The following is a 20,954-nucleotide window of genomic DNA, read 5'->3' on the forward strand; positions in this document are numbered from 1 at the left end:
GTTCAAGTGATTCTGTTAAGGAAATGACCCCAGAAGAAATGCAGGAGGAAGCGGGAGGAACAGGGGAGAGGAAGTCAGAAGCCAGGCAAGAGAGAGGTTTCCAGTGAAGAGGGGCCTCTGCCCGCACCACCTGAGTTCGTCCCACGGAAGGCATAGCTGGCTCTGTGCTCGGCCACGGCCACGGCCACGGGGAGATGAAGCCTTTGGGGCAGGCCCTGTTCTCCCTGTGGGCAGGCGCCTCACTGACACCTGCTGGGACCTGCACAGCTGGGGGGGCTGGGAGGGGACGGGTAGAGCTGGGTGGGGTGGAAGCAATGTGAGCAGGACACCAGCAGCACCCACAGGGCACTAATAGGAATAAAGTGGGACTTAAAGACACTTCTTGAAATTAGTAATATGTTCAATAGATAATGCACGCCTACCCCATTCCTAAATCTTACCCCCTCCCTGACTGCCATTTTGCTTCTAAATGAGTGGTGAGATGGTTGACATCCTTGGGCTAAATAGGTAAGGGATAAAAGACAAGGCAGTAAGCAGCGGTGAGGTGAGGACAGCCAGAGCCCCATTAACTGCTCATGATAAACAATGATTCTTCTAAACCTGAGTCAGACCCTCCAACTGCAATGTTCCAAGTGAAAGAATATGTGCAACAGTGGCATTGACCTGGCTCAGGATGGGAAACCAGGATCCAGGTGAGGGAGGATGAGGGCTGCACTGGGATCGAAAGGACTTGGGCTTCATTTAGCACCTTAAAGAGGCAGAACTGGTTAAATGGCAGTGATGGGCCAAGGAAGAGACTGGGCCTAGCCTGGGTGTCAGGGTGGATGGAAATATCATTATTTGAGACTGAAAAATATAAGAAAAGGAATGGGTTTGGGGTGGGGAGAGGATGATGATCTCATAGTGTCTCATTCTTATACATTTGGTACTTTGGCACTGAGACCCAGACCATCTATACCCACAGCGTTTGCAGCTACGTTAACACAACTTGATTAGCCAACTGTCTGCATTACTAGAGTTTGACAATTCCAAGAAACTCTTACTGGTGAAAATGAGGTTGAAAAATGCTTTATTGTTACACGGACTTCCCCAACTCTGTCTATCTGAACCGTAGACCACTTAGCTAACCCTCAGTAAACAGCCCTTGTCAGGCAATTGATATTTCATCAGTGACTAGACTTCAAGATTTACATGGAAACCCTTTCCTTGCTGTGTCCTCCAATCTTAAACTATTATGTCATGAATTTTGCCTAATTCCAGTTAGGCCCCCACCTTGAAAGACCCACCCATAACTGCACCCCCCAAACATAGTAAGTACCCCGCCTTTGCCCTTCTATCTCTGAAACACTATTAAGGCTGTTAGACGGACAGCCTCTCTCTCTGCAAAAAGCCATGAAGTCCCTGCTTCAGCTAGAATTGCTTTGAGTGAAGTTCTCCTTTATAGACAGGCTGTTTCAGTGGTATGGGGGGTGTGGGCAGGTCCTCACAGGGTCCGAGATCATGTATGACGACCACTAGCTCCTAGCAGAAGCAGCGTAGGCTCATCTTGCTTTTCACACATTTCGGGAAGCTGGAGGCAAATGTTTGTCCTCCTTCCACACAAGGGCTGAGTATAGACACAGACGCCAAGGCTTTCGTTTCAGTCATTTGCCGTTTTAACTTTTAAAAAATATGTTTTTATTGATTTTAGAGAGAGAGGAAGGGAGAGGAATAGAGAGATAGAAGCATCGAGGGAGAAACATAGATAGCCTGCTTCCTGCACACTCCACATGGAGGATCGAGCACAGCCCGGAATCGAACTGGTGCCCGCTGAGTTCATGGGTCGATGCTCAACCACTGAGCCATGCCAGCCAGGCAGCTAGTTGCCATTTTAAAAGTTGACTAACACTTGAAAAGGATTGTGAGCGATCTAACGATACTTCCCAAAGTTTCTCCCTGAACATAAGAAGGTAAACTGGGATGTTTTGGACTTGCTGTTTACTATCATTTGATGTTATAAAAGAACAGAAGTGAGAGCTCTTGAGCGTGACGAGAGGCCGTGGGCTCCTCAGACCCATCTCTCGGGAAGGGCAGCGTTAGGCCTTTTATTTTACAGACAACAGCTGCTTCTCCAGAGTGGAGGTGCTCCGAGGAATAACTCCATATTTTCAGAGCCCCTGCTCACTAAATCATGGACCGCCTGAACAGTATCTAGAGAAACAAGATGTTTAAACACTGTCAACCGCAGTGGGTGGGCAGCGTCTACCATCCTCCTGGTCCGAAATCACAATCTGGGATGACGGTTAAAGTTGAACCTAGATGGACGGCTCTCAGTGGGGCTGGGGGTGGGGGTGGGGGGCAGTCCTGCCCCTCAGTGGACGTTTGGCCATATTTGGAGCCACTGAGGGCTGTCACAGTGGGGCCGGCGCAGAGGCTGCTGCCCGCACCCAGCGGGCAGGGGCTGGTCGCAGCAGCCAGTGTGAGCCGCCTCTTCTGTCCCTCACCCTGCTCTTCCTCAGATCCTTCCTTTTGAAGGTGATACCCTGTCATCCGGTCCCAGGCTGGCCCTGGTGTGTGGTGTGTGGTGTGTGTGTGTGTGTGTGAAGAGATTCCTCTGCAGTGATGTCCAAGGTCATGTGTCTAAACCCTGTTAGGGCTTTGAAGTGATCTCCGACTTCTGGGAGCCTAACACCACTAAGGGATCCCCTTTGTTTTATTATAACCAGGTTCCCAGGAGCGACACGTCGCTTGGTGACATGTCAGAATGAAGCTGTGTTTCAAATAAGCAGGTCCCGGGCCTCCCCGTTGCAGTGTGTACCTGCGGCAGCGCAGCTTCTTACGGGAAACAAACACACTGGCTTTGGAACAAAACAGCAAACCCCACGCTGGCTCTGCTGTAAAGAGTGTAAACTTCATAACGAGTCTGCTGGTGAGTTGCATTTGGAATTTAGTATTTTAGGTACAAGATCCCGTCCCCTTCTTACTCGCTAGTCAAAATAGAATGAGAAGTGTGTGGATTAGTAAAATGCGAGCTATTTGGTGTTTTGGTATTTGGATGGATGTGAAAAAGGTGATATGTCATCCCCCAAACAACTATTTTAACTTCTTTAAAGGACAGAAAATAGCACAAAAGCAAAGACGTGCATTTCAGCTCTTAAAACAAGTCAACAGGGTGTGGGTGCAGATGTTTAGATATGGGTAGGATTCACTGATAGAAATCTGAGCCTCCTGGTTTTTCTGAGGAAAATCAATCTCGTCAGCCAGGTGAGGAAAACCAGGGGGAATAAAACCTTCAAAGACTCCCTTTCCTCCCATGGCCTGCAGGGCGCGGTGGGGGTGGGGGGTCGGCTCTCTAGAACCACCCCCTTCCCCAAAGTCATTTATCAAAACCAAACAAACCCAGGGGTTAAACTGGGCTTATTTGGCCAACACAGCCTCAAAACAAAACAGTTTCTCTGGCCCACTGGCGAGCCCCTGCCTGTCCGTAAACCCGCCTCCCAGAAACCCTGAAGTCTCAGGCTCCTCCCTGGACTGGGGTGGGTGGGGGTTGGTCGGGGAGGCCCAGGGTCTGACACCTCATTAATACCTTGTTTAAAGAGTCAGCTCTTTGACCTTGGCCCTTCTTCCAGAAAAGTGAATTACTCATTTCTTCTTAGGGCCACGTATGCCTCCCGGAAGCTGCCCCACCTGACGGTTTTATTCAGGAGACCAGGTGTCCCTGGCGAAGTGTTAGGTGCCGCCCCCACTACAGAGTCCAGGGGAAAGGCAGGCCTCCCAGCAGCTGTGCACAAGGCTTCACCGCCTCTGTGAGTTAAACCTGCTTTCTGACATTAGCACACAGAGGCTAAGAACGACCCCTTCTTCCTCCTGAGATGCAAATAACCGATCTGTTCACTTGCCTTCCCGCCCCCTGCCCCCTGCCTCCAACCCAGGCGTTGTTCTGGAAAGCTGTTAAAAATGGAGCTGGCTGTTCATATCTCTGGACAACCGTGGACTTTGACGCTCCTGGGTGTGCACAGGCCCAGGCCACTGGTCATTAGCGTTATAAGCGCGGACTACACCCGGAGCGCCGGTGTGTTCCGTGGGCGCCGGTGGGAGGGTGCCCTCGCCGCCTCCGCGGTTCGGTTCGCGGGCAGAGTCCGAGTGGCTGTGGGTCCGAAGCGGCTTCTCGCTCGCAGCGGGGATGCTCTTTCTCCCACGCGGGCGTGTCCGTGGCGGAACGCCCACCGGTCAAAGCTCTTAGCCCCTGGGGCGACCTGTCACACGACCCACGCGGGTCGGGAGCGGGCACTTGGCTGCGGGCACACAGGTCATTGCGCCAAGCAGACGCGTCCCGGCTCCGCCCTACGGACCTGGGGCAGGCGGCAGCGTTGTCCCGGGTGTTTGCAGCAGCCACGCCCCGGCCTTGCCCCCTGTGCCCACCCGCTGCGCTGACCTTGAGGAGTTTAAGAGAAGGCGGGGAGAGGGGGCATTCCTGTTGGGCCGGGGGTTTTCTCTCCTCTTCCACCTTTCGGATCTGGGTGGTCGCACTCCCATCTGTGCTGAATTCTGGAAATTTCCTGGGCGCAGACCCTGAGACCAGGGACCCGGGCACGTCCTGGGGAGGCAGGCGGCGGGCTGGTGCCAGGCAGCGCCCCTTGAAAGCCCCTCGCTCTTCCATCAGGAGCTCCGGGGGGTCCTCTCGTCCCTCCCCTTGCGCATCGAGGGCCTACAGACTCACCTTACCTGGTTTTATTTCCACAAAACCATCAGGGGCGGCTGGCGGAGACCCCGCGGGAGCCCCACCCACAGCTCAGTCCGCGCGCAGCCCTGGTCTCGGGCCCCGGAGGCGCCCTGGCACCGAACGGAGCATCCGATTGCCGAGCCTTTCACTGTCCGACTGGGAAGCAGCGGGGGTTCCGGGAACCCGGGCGCCGGAAAAGGGATCAAAGGCGGCGCAGAGGTGACCCCCGCCCCCCGCAGCGCCTCCCCGACAAGGTCCGCTTTCACCGGCGCCCGCCTCGCGCTCCAGGGCGCCCCCCGGGTTTGTTTGCTTCCGAGAGGGTGTAAAATTATTCCGTTACTTCAGGAGCAGTTCCGCGCGCACCCGCTGGCTGATCTGCAGGGAACTGCCCAGGAGAAAGGGCCTCTGTGGGTCTGTGGGAGCCCAGGGAAACCGCAGGCGATGGGTGTGATGGATGGCCCGCCGGCTCCGTGCGCAGAGCGAGGGAGGAGGCCTCCCACCCGGACGGGGAGCGGGAGACAGGCAGCTTAGCCAGGAATGCCGGGGCCTTGACAGTCCTGGTTCGTGTCCAGGGTGCAGAAAGCCACCGGAGTTTAGAAACTGCATCCCAGCAAAAGATGCAGCATGTGAGTGCGGTGGTCAGGGGTGTGGAGACTGGAGGCAAACACCCAGGCTTGAGCTGGCTCTGCCCGCGCTTGCCTGAGACCTTGGGGAAAGTCCCCGAATTTGGTTGCCTCGTCTCTACCAGGAGGGTAACGGTGAGGATCAGTGAAATACTGCATGTGGAATGCTCAGAGCAGTGCCTGACGCGGAAGAAACGCTGCAGCAACATAAATATCATTATTATTATTTAGATTAATGCAGCAGGGTGTGGGGAGGAGCTGGGGAAGGTGCCAAGGCCCAGAGTTCATATATGTATGATCATGGTTCCCTTTAAAGACTCTTCCCTCAAGGATTCAGTACATTCAGCCTATCCCGAAAGGGGATTGATTCCCAGCTGCAGGGTGAAATCTGACAGGCACTATCACTTTATCCATTCAGGCTTGCAGGGGCCTTTCCCTACGCCTATGAACTTGGTGCCCGAGATGCCGCAGAGCAGCAGTAATGCCACAGACAGGCAGGCCAGCCTCTCTCCCACTCAGGGTCTTCTGTTTCCCCCAATAAATGATGTAACTACACAATAAAGCTGCAATTATAAATGCTAGGTAATAATGGTAAAACCAAATCTCTATACTGTATATAAAAGGCTAAGTGACTGTCCATCTGTCCGACCATCTGACCAACCAACTGGCCGGTACATATGATGCACACTGGCAAGTTATATATATAAAAGCCTAAGCGACCATCGCAACTGAACGGATGACCAAACAGGCTACATGGGGCGACCAGGCCAGAAGGGGGGTAAGTGAGGGACAACCAAACAAATGAGCAGCAGGCTGCAAAGATGGCAGCACCCACAGCCAATAAGGAGGGAATATGCTAATTGACTGCCACACCCTCAAAGATGGCAGCGCCCACAGCCACAAGATGGCTGGCAGGGGAGGGCAGTTGGGGGTGATCAGGCTGGCAAGGGAGCAGTTAGGCGAAGGTCAGGCTGGCAGGGGAATGGTTAGGGGGTGATCAGGCTGGCAGGCAGAAGTGGTTAGGGGCAATCAGGCAGGCAAGCAGGCAAGTGGTTGGGAGTCAGCAGTCCCGGATTGTGAGGGGGATGTCCAACTGCCGGTTTAGGCCTCATCCCGGGGATCAGGCCTAAACTGGCAGTTGGACATCCCCCAAGGGGTCCCAGATTGGAGAGGGTGCAGACTGGGCTGAGGGACAACCACCCCCCCACCCCCACATGAATTTTGTGCACTGGGCCTCTAGTTTAAAAATAAATGTTGACTCGCACATGCACAATGCATATAAAACTCTCACTGGCGCTAATTGCACACATGTGTTTAGATCTGTCATTGTGGATCACGAATTTGGTTGCTTTTGTTGACATTTCTATTATAAGAGAAAGGGTGAATAGTGATATTAAAATATTTCTTCAAATTAATTTCCTTTCAATGTGCACAAATCCATGCACCAGGCCACTAGTGTCTAAATAAATACAGAAGAACCCCATTCTCAATTTCTTCAATGTTATAAAATTCAGTTTCACTTTCATCTCCAGGCTTAAAGAGAACACTTTTTCTGCTCACCATAAATCTTGTCCTTTAGATATTAAAGGGCCAGCAGTTTTATCCTGATAAATATCCAGGAATACTAAGCAGCCCAGAAAACAGTCTCACAAAAGCTCCCTTAAATGAAGGAAAGGAAATATTTAATAATCAGATCCTAATATTTTATTTTAGGGTCAAAGATTCAAATTATATCCCAAGTACAAATCTTTTCAATGTCACAAAGAAATAAAAAGCCTTCCAAACAATACATAAACTTCAGAGGCAACTTAGAAATCTGTTGCCTTTATTTACCACTAGAGGCCCGGGGCACGAAATTCATGCACTGGGTCGGGGGGCCTCAGCCCGGCCTGTGCCTTTTCACAGTCGGGAAGCCCCGTGATCGATCACCCCAAAGAGGTAGAACCTGCCCACCCGCTGCAGTGCCGCCACCGGTAGCCTGGGCCTCCCTCTTTGGGATGATCCATCATGGGGCTCTGCCATCCATCACCCCAAAGAAGTAGGCCCTGCCCACCCGGCTGGGGCTCCATGATGGATCACCCCCACAGAAGGAGGCCCCACCCACCACTGCAGCCTGCTGGTCGGTGGCCTGGGCCTCCCTCTTTGGGGCGATCGTGGAGCCCCCAAATTGATTGATTGCCCCGCCGGTCAGTGGCCTGGGCCTCCCTCTGCAGGGCAATCATGGGGTGATGGCCAGGCCCCTGACCAATCGCATCACACCCGCCTTGGCTGGCCTGGCGCCAGTGGGTGTCATAGTGTGGTCGTCCGGAAGGTCATCTGGAAGCACATCCGGAAGGTCATTCAGCTGTCCAGTCTAATTAGCATATTACGCTTTTATTATTATAGGTTCTTCTCAGACAACGGACCACTAGTTCACAGTGAGAGGCAGCCTTGCAGGTTGGCTCTCTGCTCTCAGACTAAGTTGGTTTTGTCTTTTCCAGGGTTGTCTCTGCTCTTCAGTTTTCTGATTCCTCATTCTATTTAAAAAGAGGAGAGATTCTCCAGGCTGGAGTGGCTCAGTTGTTTGAGTGTCATCCTGTGCACTGAAAGGTTGCTGGTTCAATTCCTAGTCAGGCCACATTCCTGGGTTTTGGGTTTGATCCCCACTTGGGGAGTGTATGGAAGGCAATCGACCGATGTTTCTCACATTGATGCCTCTCTCTCTCCCCTGCCTCCTCCGCCCCACCCCCGCCCCTTCCTGTCTCTAAGATAAACAAAATACAACCTTGGCCAGTGTGTGTCAGTTGGCTCAGCTGTTTGGAGCATTGCCCTGTACACTGAAAGATTGTGGATTCAATCCCTAGTGGGGGTGTGTATGGGAGGCAACGTATCTATGTTTTTCTCCCACATCAATGTTTCTCTCTCTCTCTCTCTATCTCTCTCTCTCTCTCTAAACATCAATTTTTAAAAATTTAAAAACAAACAAGCAAAAACCCCAAGGTAGTATCCCTTAATATAATGATAGGCCTTGTTTTATTTTCTAATGAAATCTCTTCCTATCTCCCAGCAGGTAGCCCTCTACTTTATAGACATTCTGTTCATTCCTGTGAAAGCCTTAGAAGATCAGGTGTGTGAAAGTGGGAAATCAGATTCACATGTTGTGGGAGGTTGAACAGTGGCCCCCAAAGATGCCCACATCCCTCCCAGAAGGAGCAAGCGTTGCCTGACGCGGCAGAAGCAGTTCCGCAGCTATGAGGAAGCTAAGGACCTGGAGCTGCGAGGTTCGCCCGGGTCACCCAGGTGGGCCCAATGTCCTCACAGCGTCCGTCGTCCGTCTGTCCGTATGGGAAGGAGGCAGGACATCAGGAGGAAAGGAAGTGCTGGGCTGCTGGCTTGGATGAGGGAGGAAGGAGCCCAGCAGAGCCGCTTTAGACGTCTGACCTCCAGAACCGAGAGCTAATACATTTGTTATGTTCTAGCTGTTACATGGGTGGTCATTTGTAGCAACAGGAAATTAATACACATGTTCTCTGGGGGCTTTGGGTCCTAGAGGAGTAAACTATATTATAAAATTCCTTAATTATATAATTATTAAATAATTATTATATAACCTATGTTTCCATTGTTGCTGCTGCTTTTAGGGGCTGAAAGGTTCTGAGCAGGTAAGAATCTGTGCCAGGTGCCAGGGTGAGAGGTGGCAGGGCGTGTGTATAAAGGGGCTGGTCAGGCTGCCACTGTCAGCCCAGGGCTTCAGGACCTCCAGGCCTCTGTCCTCTCTCCACTCAGGTGTGCCCACTGCCTCTCACCTAATCTGCCCACTGCCTCTCACCTGTGCCCACTGCCTCTCACCTGGTGTGCCCCCTGCCTCTCACCTGTGCCCACTGCCTCTCACCTGTGTGCCCACTGCCTCTCACCTGTGTTCCCACTGCCTCTCACCTGGTGTGCCCCCTGCCTCTCACCTGTGTGCCCACTGCCTCTCACCTGGTGTGCCCCCTGCCTCTCACCTGGTGTGCCCACTGCCTCTCACCTGTGTGCCCACTGCCTCTCACCTGGTGTGCCCACTGCCTCTCACCTGGTGTGCCCACTGCCTCTCACCTGTATGCCCACTGCCTCTCACCTGTGTGCCCAGTGCCTCTCACCTGTGTGCCCACTGCCTCTCACCTGTGTGCCCAGTGCCTCGCACCTGAGTGCCCAGTGCCTCTCACTTGAGTGCCCACTGCCTCTCACCTGTGTGCCCAGTGCCTCTCACCTGTGTCCACTGCCTCTCGCCTGGTGTGCCCACTGCCTCTCACCTATGTCCACTGCCTCTCACCTGTGTCCACTGCCTCTCACCTGTGTGCCCACTGCCTCTCGCCTGGCATCTTTAGGCCACAGGCAGTTCTGATATCTAACCTGCCTCATCGTAAAAGTGTCTGTTTTCCTCTGTCACCCCAGCCAAATGGCGCTCCGGTCCACTGTCCCCGAATGCACATGGCCATCCGCTGAGCTGGTGGCTGCTGGCCCAGCTGACCTGTCTTTGCTCCATGCCCACCTTGAGAACTGTAAGGAGCCAAGCCGAGGGATGATACCCACCTGGGAAGGCTTTAAAAGAAGATTCACACTTGTTTCTACACTCAGCCCAAATTTCTGCTCAGGGAGTAATGAATGTGCTCCAAGGAACCAGAAAGTCTAGGGAACAAGGGCTTAACTCACTCCATAGGTGTGGAGCTGCCCAGTCTGCTTTCCATCCGGCCTTCATTACTTTAAATATTGAGACAAATTTGATTAAATTTTGTCAAGATGGGCTGTTGGGTTAGACAGGCCAAGTATTTTCTACGTGAACCAGTTCAAACTGGATCAAACCCTTTCACCCTGAAATATAATGACCTAGAATGTCCATCTCTTAATCAAACTAATATTCTAGGGGCCTAACATCTTCGTTTGTGTTCTGGGGTTGCTGGCTTGGCACTAAATGGTGAATCCCTGATGCCATGCCCAGTGTTTTGTGACAGACGTTAGACCTGTTAGGTTGTATTTTAAAGAGCTCAGACTCTTGTTTCCAATTGGGCGAGGGGAGGATTTCAAGCGTTGAGATGAAATTTGGTTTAATGAAAGGCGCAGTCGGAACAGAAAGAGCCCTGAATTTATCACCAGAAGACCTCAGTTCTTCTCTCAGCGCTGCGACTTCTTCCAGAGACACTGGCCAAATGCTTAACCTTTCTAAGACTTGCCCATATTCATGGCACCTACCTTTTGGGGTTATTCTAAGGAATAAATGAAGTGCTTTATGTGAAATGTGTAGCGTAAGTCCTAGCACACAGGACGTCCTCAATCAACATTAGTAATTGTTGTTATTTTATTTTCATCATTATTAACTTTATTTGCTCTCTCACTACATCACATGGAAGCCCAGTGAGACCATTTACTCATTGAGTTCCTGCTCTGTGCAGAGCTTTCCAATAGATGCAGACACTCAGTGTGAGCGTCTCCTCAGATCCTCCACAGGCAAAGCACTGGGGTGAGGAAACGGTTCTACAGCTCTACAACAGGTGTAAGTCTAAATACAGGTGTAAGTCTAAATACAGGTGTATGGCTCACAGAAATTAGAAACTCATATCAGCCTCCCCTCAAGTCATCAGCATAATTTTAAAATTTTTTATTGATTGACTAGAGGCCCTGCGCATGAAATTCGTGCCCGGGTACGGTCCCTAGGCCTGGCCTGTGATCAGGGCCATCTTCCCCAGCTGCCCACAGCTGGCCCTGCCCCCCGCCACCACCCACCTCGGTTCCCTGTTTGCCATCTGGTGAGCAGAGCCTGACGGCCAGAGGAAGGGACTGAGAGGGTGGCCATTCCCGCCCACTTGACAGCCCCGCCCCCACCATGGGTTGCCCTCTGTGTGTGGGGCAACTGGTGGGGTGAGGGCCTTGGCCTAGTGCCACTGTGCCCCCTGCCACCCATCTCTGGTTCCCCATTCACCATCGGGGGATCAGACCCTGCCAGCTGGGGAAAGGGACCAAGAGGTGGTCAGTGCGCCTCATAGTGACTGATCGAGCGGTTGTTCTGGTCCTTCCACCATTAGGGTCAATTTGCATATTACCCTTTTATTATATAGGATAGAGGCCGGGTGCATGGGCGGGGGCTGACTGGCCTGCCCTGATGGAGGCCTCGGATCGGGGTGTGGGCCCCACTGGGGGGCAGGACCAGCTGGGGCGAGGGGCTGTGGGCAGTTTGCAGGCCAGCCACACCCCTAACTGGGGTGAGGGTCCCCGGTTGGAGATGGGGCCGGCAGAGGCAAGGGGCTGCAGGTGGTTTGCAGGCTGGCCACGCCCTCAATCAGGATGGGGGTCCCCACTGGGGGGCAGGGCCAACTGGGGAAAGGGGGCGTGGTCATTCTGGTCTCTGGTTGCTGGGTTTTTATTATATAGGATTTTAGAGAAAGGGAGGAAGTGAGAGAAAAAGAGAGAAATCAGTTTATTGTTCCACTTATTGATACATGCAATGTTTGATTCTTTTTTTTGCATATAGTCACCTTTATTATAATTCATAACTACATTAGAAATAGATTTTAAAACAACATTTAGGTTCTCATGGGCTTTTGCTTTCTGTTCATTCTGCTATGTAATTAGAAAACCAACTTTGAGGATGAAAAAAGCTAAATATCATTTTAGTTTCATTTTTTTAGGCTGACACATTCTGAAAAGTTCTCTGTCTTAATAGACCTGCCCACACTCAGTGCCTTCTGAATGATGTCAATGGGCCACCTGGCCAACGGAACATTCTATCAGCCTGCCAGTTAATACAGACCTGGGGCTTTGACTGAGAATTTGCATTTCTATCCCATTCCCTTTTTCACTCCAAAGAGCAGTTACTTCTCTTCCAAAAATAGCTATCACTTTAGAGGACCCAAAAAGCATTGTCAGCTGCCACGAAGGTGAAGCAGCTCCCCTTCTTTCCCAAATCAAGTTATTTGGAATCTTGACTGAAGGCAAAAACCAGATGCACTGAGCAAGGTCTTCCCCTAAGAGAACGGCTGATTCTTGCATGTGCCCTGACCCAGGATCGAACTCACAACCTTGGTGTATCAGGACGACACTAACAAACAGCCGCCCGCCAGGGCCATCAAGCATAGCAACTGGAGCAGGCACCTTCCCAGGCTGCCTCATCAGGAAAATCTTTTGGAAAATGAAAAACCTATAATATTTCTGCATCGTTGATGTAACTTGGTCTTTAAGAGTTGTTACAGGTCCTTCAGTTTTTCTTGAAAATCACTGAATAGTCACCTCTCAGTACCAACTAGAGAATCAGCAGAAATACGCGACATGACAAGTTTAAGTCCTCCTTAACAAGTTAACATCTAAGCACATGAGACAAGTAGACAGCAACTCAAGAAAAGGGGGGCGTTTGTGTGGGAAATCAGAAGCCGGAAGCGGAGAGGTATCGCCGGGTGGAGATATGCTTGGTTCTAAAGTGATGACAAAAGCCGTAAAGTCAGAACCAGGCTCAGTAACTATGGCTGAAGCAGGGATAGGGAGGCCCGTAGGCTGTGATCCTTTCAGGAACCACCGAGCAAGTGAACTTGAAAAGCTCGACTTGACCCTGCTCTCCACCCAAGCATTCTTCCCAATTCTGTATTTTTTCAGTGACAAACTATTCTTATAAAGATAATGTAGGCTCATTATGGAAAATTCAGGAAAGTAGAAAAAATAAAAATCATTTGTCATTCAGTACTGCAGAGATAAGCACTCATAATTGTCTGTCCTTTTCCTAGGAATTTCTAGAAAGGTTAACATTTCTCGTACGTGACTCAGATGGCAACCGAAATGACCCGGGGCCTGCGGTCAGCAGTAGGCTGGCCCAGGCTCCCGCGTGCATGCGTCTCCCGGAATTGAAGTCATTCTCTAAGTTCACTTCAAAACCCCAGGGGTTCGCAGTTATTTCGGCTCCACCTCTGATTTCATTGACTTGAGCCAGGAACTCACCTTGTCAAGCTGTTCTTTTTTCTCTATTCCCCAAATCTAAAGGTTTGATTTTTCTCCCCTGAAACCGACGCAAGGCATTTCTATATGCAGCAGATTTTACCGAGCGTCCCGGGAAATGAAGGGGTTCATAGTATATGAGACCCAAACTGAAACTGTTTCCTGAAATCGCCCGATTCCGCAGGAAGGCCCCTTCCTGCCCTCCCTGCAGGAGCCGCTGTCGCCAGCGTCATTTAGAAGCACTTTGCCAGCTGCTCCCAGGAGTGCGTGGCATCTTGATTACGGCTGTGCCGAACATTTCATCTGTGGAAAGCGATCCATGTACAGCACTGAGCATCTCACATCCTCTGTCCATTCAGCCCTGGCTTTCCTCGGGGTCAGCCTGCTCAGGCCCCTTCGCTGGCTACCTCCTGCTCCTCTTCCCAGTGTCTCTCTCTCTCTCTCTCTCTTCTGCTAGAAAACCTCTGGGCCTGCTGGCCCTCCCTGGGCGCAGGGGCCTGATCTGGAGCAGACCTCCGGGCGCACCGGGACACTGTGCTCGGACGGGTCTTCGTTGTGGGCGCTGTCCTGGACACGGAGGCTGCTGAGCAGCATCTCGGCCTCTACCCACAAGACACGGCGGACAGGCTCCATCCCCACCCGTCAGGACAACAGGAAACCTCCCCAGACATGGCCGAATAACCCCTGAGGGGCAAAAGCACCCACAGCTGAGAATCGCCAGGCTAGATGGGCACGGGACCCAACCGGGTGGATGTGAGTTCGCCCTCTCCCTCTCCCCTTAGGGACACTGCTCCCCATGCTGGGCCCCCAGGACTCCTTGGACAGGCGTGGTCCCCTGCAGAGCGCCCTTCCCTGACGCGGCGTAGGAGCTGCCGTGTCCCTGAAAACTCCCAAGGACTGGCCGCCGTGGCCCAAGGGCAGTGCGTGACCGGATGGATTCCTCTGGCAGCAACGACGCTAGACGGAGCCAACCCCCGGAGAAGAACCTGTGAGGCAAGAGCAGCATGTGACGGGCGACAGTCCGAGATCGCTGCAAGCCGGCCAGCGAGGTTCCCGTCACTGTCAGCGTCCAGTGGCACTGTAAAACATGACCTAATTAAGGGTGCGCTGGGGACAGGTGGACAGGCCCCCGTGCTCCACCGGCAAGCTGATGCCAGGCTAAGAATAGCAGCCCCTCCTCAGGTTGTTTTACATTAACTAGCACACTCTGCACGGAGGACGATCCCAGGAGAAAGGCAGCTATTGGCATTAGTGAATGAACCAACGAATCAGTTTGCTGAAGATGCCCAAAGTGGAAGGTTTTCTCATTTTGGAAATCTTTTTCTTCCTTTTTGTTTATGGTGTAAATTCTTATATTTAGAATTAGCCAGCTGGCCTCAGTTCAGATGATCCCGATTTTGTTGGCAACATCCAAAGCGCCGTGAGGAGCCACTGGAACATATGCCTTCTCCCCATCGGGCCTGACCAGGGTGCTGACCTGGCCCCATCAGTGTCACCGAGCTGCTCTCAGCCTGTTTGACCTGGCGCTTGTCGGCCTTGACTTCCGCCTTCCTGGTGTCTCTACCTTCTTCCTGGCTGCCTCGGGGGTGGGCGGGGGAGATGACTTGATGATGGCGGGGTTCAGGGGGGCCTGATGGTGGCGCAGTGGGCAAGCCTGTTTCTCGGGGGCGCTCTCCGAGGATGCCGGGCTGCCTGTGGCGCCTTGTGTCCTCTGCGTGGGAAGGGGCGTGCCGTGCGGATCGGTCCTGTGGCTGTGGACGCCTCTCCGCGCTGCTTTCTTTCCTTTGGCTTCGACTTTGGGAGGAGCAGGGGGCTCCTTCTTTGTTTTCAGTGTGAACTTTGTAAAAAGCTCTGTTTCTTCTTTGCAGGCAAAACCCTCTCCACAAAACGATAGGACGTCTTGAGGAAAAAAATGCATCTTCTTCTTAACCCTTCAATTAATTTTCACTTTATTTTTCAAGTTTAAAAATCCTCAGATCTCTGATGACTGCCATCTAATGAGTGAATTTACTTATTACCATAAATAAATCTTAATAGGCAGGTGTAAAAGGTTTATGAAAAATAATAATTCCTTCATCAACTATTTATTCCACACCTACTGTGTGCCGGCCCCACTGTGCTCATGGAGCACACGGTTAGCAGCCGGAGAGAGACTGAAAACTCCTGCAAACACAGTTATGCCGGTGCTGAGGGCACACTGCTATGGAAGGGCCTGGGTGGGCACAGAGCCACTTGTGAGGATGGGGTATGTCTGCTTGGACCTAAAGAAGGAAAGTGTGTTGATACGGGGTGGGGAGGCCTGGAGAATTGTGGGGGGTGACTCAGCGATACTGACACGTTCCAGCAAAGCCCCAAGGAGAGAAGACGTGCGGCTTCTCATGGCAAGGCACCGAGAGGCCAGCTTCTGGAACGGAAGCGGGTGCGGGACGGAAGGACACGTGATGAGCCCCGACAACCGGGCAGAAGGAAGACCACGCAGAGCCGTGCAGGTCTTAAGGATTCGGGCTTTTATCCTAAAGGGGAAGGAGAGCATTAGCGCGTGAGGAGAGACTGTGACAATCAGATGTGCTTTCGTGGGAGACTAAGAGGCTGTCCCAGAATCCACGGGAGAGATGATGGCCCCTGGGCTTGGCGTGGGCCCAGCAGCGAGATGGGGTGGCACACGCACTGAGAGGTATTTAAGGAGTAGGATGGAAAGGACCTGGTGATCAACTAAGACTTGGCGACTGGGAGACAGCACGTGGTAAGAAAGAGGTCAGGAGAGGCTAAGTCATCGGTGACGCCTAGGTTCTGACTGAGTGGGTGGTGGTGGCCTCAGGAGGACACTTGGGAAGACAGGTGTGGGAGTAGGAAGACTGAGCTCCGTCTGAGAAAGTACTGAGGTTCGCGTGCCGATTCTGAGATGCCCTGTGGACGCGTCCCGTCAACCACATGGACAGGTAGGTAGTCTGGGAGAGGCCTTTGCTGGAGGAAGGCACTAGAGCAGGGGTGGGCAAACTTTTTGACTCAAGGGCCACAATGGGTTCTTAAACTGGACCGGAGGCCCGGAACAAAAGCATGGATGGAGTGTTTGTGTGAACTAATATAAATTCAAAGTAAACATCATTACATAAAAGGGTACGGTCTTTTTTGTTTGTTTGTTTTATTCATTTCAAACGGGCCGGATCCGGCCCACAGGCCGTAGTTTGCCCACGGCTGCACTAGACGGTCCCTGGCAAGAAGACAGTCCTGGGAGCCTTGGAGTGAAGTCGCAGAAGGGTGGGGAGAGTGGCGTGAGCAGAGGGAGCCAGGAGACCTTGGGTAGTGCAATATGGAAGCAGGCGTAGAGACAAAGGAGCCGCTGAGGAACTGCCAAATTTAGGTGGGTTGGGGGGGAAGCGTGGGGGGCAAATAACACCACAAAAACAGGGAAAGACAAGGTGTCCTGGAGGGGTGATCGGGTGCGTCAAACTTTGGGAAGTTGCTGTTTCCATCTGGATTTAAGGGTCCATTAGACTCAGCGGCAGAGTAGTCTTTGTCGATCTTAGTAAGAATGTAGGCAGATGAGCGACGGCGGCCATCCCCCCGGGAGAGGGTGCAGGCCTCTGCTCCCAGGCCAGCTGCTGCTGACGAGCTGTGCTCTCCCTGCTGGACGGAAAAGCAGGTGTGGCACCAGGACTGCAAGAGGCGTGAAGGTGGGCGGAGCAGGCAGCCCATTAGGGAGTGGCTGCACGGGCACATTTCCTTTTTCTTGTTTTACAGCACTTGTATAAGGGCGTACAGACCTCCCGTGGGCTACACGCTGAGGGATCATTCTTAGAGTGAAAAGAAGTGTGGAGGCTGAATTGGGAGGTGAGGCGTGCAGAGAAGGACAACATAGGACACGGGGAATAGAGTTCTTTGGACGTGGTTGACCTTGATCGTGAAGGACAGTCCACGCAGTGCTACCTGGGAACCTGTGCTCAGGGGAAGGTGTGAAAGTGTTGAATGCTGATGGGAAAGGGCTGCAGAGCAGGCAAGATGAGTCACTGGGGCGGCTCCAAGTCCAAGGGGAAGGGGAGGCAGTGGCACCGTGGGGGTGGGCAGGAAGGCGACAGGGGTCCCGTGGGATCACTCTGTCTTCTCTTGGAAGTTAAAGGCGAGGTTGCCAGCGAGAATAAGAGGGCACAGCAGATAGTCAGGGAATGAGGAGTGTGGAGAAAGGTTGGAATGCGTTTCGAAGAGCTTTTTACTGAAGTAAGTGTGGTTGAGGCCTGAGGAGCTCAGAGCCTTGAGTATTCCTCCACTTGGCAGGTCAGCAGTCAGTATTCAGGACCCTGGACACAGCTAGCATTATCCTCAAGATTCTAGAGATCAGTTAAGAAAATTCTATTAGTCTTAGGAGAAAATTAGTGATTGCAATGGAGTATAAAAGCATTAATTACCATGAAGGTAGCTTTTGATTCATTATATAGGATTATGCTTAACACTTAAAAATACATATTTATATTTTTAAAATATCTTATAAACTTGCCACAATTTTATGTCAGGCTCATAATAAGAACGTTCTTTTTAATCAAAGTAACTTTAAGTAGGTCTTGCTGCCCATCCTTTTGCTGTAGTGTACCTACGTTTGTGTCATCTTCTAAATCATCTAATAGTGCGTTGTTATACATCTATTCTATAAAAGATAGATGTTTTCTAGACCCTGCTGAATAAATCTCACCGATAAAACAATACCACCGTCTTCTCCCGATACGCTAATTAACTATCCCTTTATTTAACAACCAGAGCTAGTAATGTGCACTGAGTCTTAAATTGCCCTATTTATCACCATAACACTCCGAATGATCAGTGATGCTCATCATTCTATAAAGAAACTGAGACAAATTGCTCAAAATTAATGACTAGCAAAGAACAAAACTCGGATTTGACCCCTGCCTTTGGAACCTTCAACTCAAATGCATTTACTGTACAAGTGCTTCTTAGTGGCATATGAAGAACCACTGTTTCTTTTAGAGAGCTCTGTAATTGAACATAACTTTACATAAATTATTAAATTAAAAGTTATTTGATTTAGATAAAAGCAATAGTAACAAAGATGGTATGCAGATTTGGCAAAACTCATGAAGATACATATACATGGGTGGAATGTTCATAATCAGTGAAAAAATGGGACAAAAACCAGGGCTCACTCTCCCCTGTGGAGATAAAGGATCAGGCCAGGAGTGGCTGTGACATCAGCCAGGGTAATAAAGAGGCGGGCTCCCTTTAAGAAAAGCTGACATTAAAATCCAACCCCCTCCCATTGACAAACTCAACCAAAGGGGAAATGATATTACAAAATGACCTTTACTGTGGAGACGTCTAAATAATAGTTATAGGAACCATTTATGTTTCTGGTACCAGTGCTTTGCTCTGAGCTCTTATAGGATAAATCATATAATCCTTCTACTACCTTGTGAGGGAAGTACATTTATTCATCTAACTTTTCAGATGAGGAAGAATAGTCAGAGTAAAAGCTATTATCAAGTTAATAAACCGAATGCTCAGGTTCACGAAACAGCAAGTCCCACTGAGGACAGCACAGAATAAACAAGTGTTACAGGTCCTGTTCCTCCTTTTTCCTCTAGATTAGAATATGAGTCAGGAGACGCAGATTCTGACTCTGGTTCCACCACCAGCCGAGTCACAGCCCTCAGACAAACCTTTTAGATTCAAGGCCTTGGTTTCCCACACCCTTGACATAAAATGTTCGAATTTGGTGACCCCCACATCCCCGTTATTTCTCATATTGTATACATTTACCCTTCAAGTCGCTAATCTGTATCATGTCAGGAATGCGTAGACTGCATAAGTCAGATGCATCATTGAGGAACTCCTGCGGAAATAAAATATTGTTCCCAATTGTTCTGACAGAGCACCGATCACGCCCATTGCGAGAGGAGGAGCCTGGGCCAACTGGCCTATTTCAAGCAATTATTAATGCAGAGCCCTTTAAGGGACAACCCCAAAAAGCAGCCTCAAGCAGCTTGCTATGGGAAATACGAGGTCATCTGCTCCTTAACGAGTTTACAGACCACTGAGGAAATGGGCCCAACCCTGGAAATGTAAACTGCTGGTCAAAGGGTGGGGTTGGAAAGGCCCTTCGACCCCATCCGGTCACAGATTCACAGGACGTGGGCCCGAGAAGGACCTTGGAGGTGGGTCCACTCCCTGCCCTCCCTGCGTCACCCTGGCTCGCGTGGGCCGACCCGGGCCAGCAGGGTGAGCGCCGTGGTCTGCGACGAGTTAACAACCGGCAGGGAGGGATTGGAACTCCATTCGGGGGCCACAGGAGGCCAGTTGAAGTGGAGAATTGGGGTTTGGGTTTGACGTGGCTGTGGAGGCTTCTCTGTGTCACTCCGGCACAGAGAACCCATAAATGGTGCTGGTGGGAGGGAGCGGGCAGCAGGAGCACCGTCGTTAACAAGGAGAGCAGGCCCGGCTCTATGCGCCAACGCGGGGCAGTCAGCGGGCAGTGAGAAGGGCAGCGAGGTATCCAGGAGCGTGTGCGTGTGAGTGAGCGTGTGCGCACGTGTAAACGCACGGCATTTCTCTGGGCGGGTGAATGAAAGCCCGGTTAACCTGGTTGCGGTGTTTCTCCTGCGGGAGGGGAATTACGGGGCCCAAGCGTGGGCATGGGAGTTGGATACATTTTTCATTGTAAGTTCTTTTGAATATTTTGACTTTGGGAGCTTTTGCATGTACTGCTTAGTGGTGGATTGGCCAGTTTATTTTCTTGGGTGTAATTATTCAATTTTAGTTGACATGCAATATCATATTCCTTTTGGGTGTGCAGTACAGTGATTAGACATTTATATAACTTACAAAATAAGTTATGGTTTCCTAAGAAGATATTTTTGCCAAGTCTGGAAAGCTTTTTAAAAATTAAGTAAAACATTTTTGTGTTATAAATAGTACCTCTTGGTCGAGCAGTCATCTGCCTTCAGGCAATAAGATCAAGGCTAATCTACAGCTCCCGCCTCACTCATATCCAGGAACGGTCAGAGCGGGCGCAGGCCTGGCATCGGGCACGGACCTCGCCCTGTCGCCCTGGCGCCCACTGCGAGGGTGACTGCGACTGGGCAAACGGTGCCAGACTCTGCCACCCACGCTGGGGGGTGTGCTGCCAATTAAAGCAGCTCTGCTTTCAAATGCCTTCGAGAGGTGCTTGCAGGAAAGGGGGAGAGAGGCTGCACTTACCGGTCTGACCGGCCTTGACTCTGGAACAGGCTGGGCCCACAGCCCGTCCATCCCCTGAGCGAGCGGGACGGGGGAGTAGCCGCGTCCGGGCACAAGTGCTGTCCCCGGGAAGCCAGCCGGCCGCGTGCTGGTGGTGCAGGAAGATGTCTCCGAGCGTTGTGAGCGGGTCCGCAGCCTCAGAACTGCATATTTTAGCTAATTTTGTATTTTCTAGACAGCAAAAAAGCACCTTCCCAGGGGCTGTATGCAAGTCACTCTTTAAGCCCTTTTGGTGACCACCTGGTCCGTTCAGTCCTCCCGGGGCCTCCTGAGTGGGTCCCGGCTCCGGGGACGAGGCCACACTGGTGCTGGCCACTCACGGGAGCCTCGGCAGCGCCTTTCCGTGGCCCGGCTGCTTTCAGCCACAGCAGGGGCTCCAGCCCCTCCAGAGCCCAGGGAAATGCAGGGACCGGAACCGCCCTGTCCGCAGCCCCTCCAGAGCCCAGGGAAAT

The sequence above is a fragment of the Myotis daubentonii genome, chromosome 17, assembly GCF_963259705.1.
Source record: "Myotis daubentonii chromosome 17, mMyoDau2.1, whole genome shotgun sequence".
NCBI lineage: Eukaryota > Metazoa > Chordata > Mammalia > Chiroptera > Vespertilionidae > Myotis > Myotis daubentonii.